The sequence below is a fragment of the Geospiza fortis genome, unplaced genomic scaffold (assembly GCF_000277835.1).
Source record: "Geospiza fortis unplaced genomic scaffold, GeoFor_1.0 scaffold14, whole genome shotgun sequence".
Taxonomy (NCBI): domain Eukaryota; kingdom Metazoa; phylum Chordata; class Aves; order Passeriformes; family Thraupidae; genus Geospiza; species Geospiza fortis.
The window spans coordinates 910,523-911,399 of record NW_005054512.1 but is presented as its reverse complement, the minus strand read 5'-3'; positions in this window follow the sequence as shown (position 1 = coordinate 911,399).

Sequence of the window (877 nt, the reverse complement as noted above, 5' to 3'; positions counted from 1 at the left end):
TAGGGAGTGCTCTTGGATGGGGCCAAGGAGCGTTGGGAATTCTCGGAGCAGAGGGGAAGCAGCCCCTGGGTTTGGGGGGGATGGTGATTTGGGGGGATTTTGGCTGAATCCATGGGGATCTGCAGGCCTTGGGATGCATTTTGGGGGCGTTTGTACCTCTGGAAAAATAAAAAATAAAAATAATCACACCCCGAGGAGGTGAGGGAAAAAGTGAAGAAAAAGGGTGAGGAATGGGAAAAAAGAGGAGCAGCTACTGAATCCCCCAAAAATCAGCTGAACAGCTGGAAAAGAGGGATAATAATTCCCAAAATCCCAGATGGGAGCAGAGGTGCCCTGTGGAGGGTGAGGGGTGGCCCAGCATCCCAAAGTCTGGAAGGTCTGGCCCTTCCTGCTCCTTTTGGGGAATAAAGCAGCAAAAGGTGATAAAACCCCCATGGCAGCTGTAAACTTGTCCCAACAATGACTTAAATTAAAGAGTGGGGGAATAAAGCGGGGGAAATTAAGAAAAAAGGGAAAAAATGGAAAAAAAGGGAAAAAAAAGGAAAGAGGGGAAAACAGAAAGAAAAATAGAGGAAAAACGGAAAAAATAGGGAGGAGAAAAAAAGAAGAAAAACAAAAAAAAAGGAAAAGAAAATGAAATGGAAAAAGGAAAGGTGGGGAAAGGGGAATAAAGAAAGATGAGGGCAAGAAGAAAAAAGGAAAGTAAGGGGAATAAAGAAAAATAGAAAAGGAAGAAATGACAAAGGGGGAATACGGAGAATAAAGAAAAAGGAAGAAAAAAGAAGAAAAGAGGGAAAAGGGAGAGAGAAAGAGAAAAAAATAAAAAAGAACAAACAAAAGAGAGAAAAAGAGGAAAAAATAAAGTAGATGGGGAAAA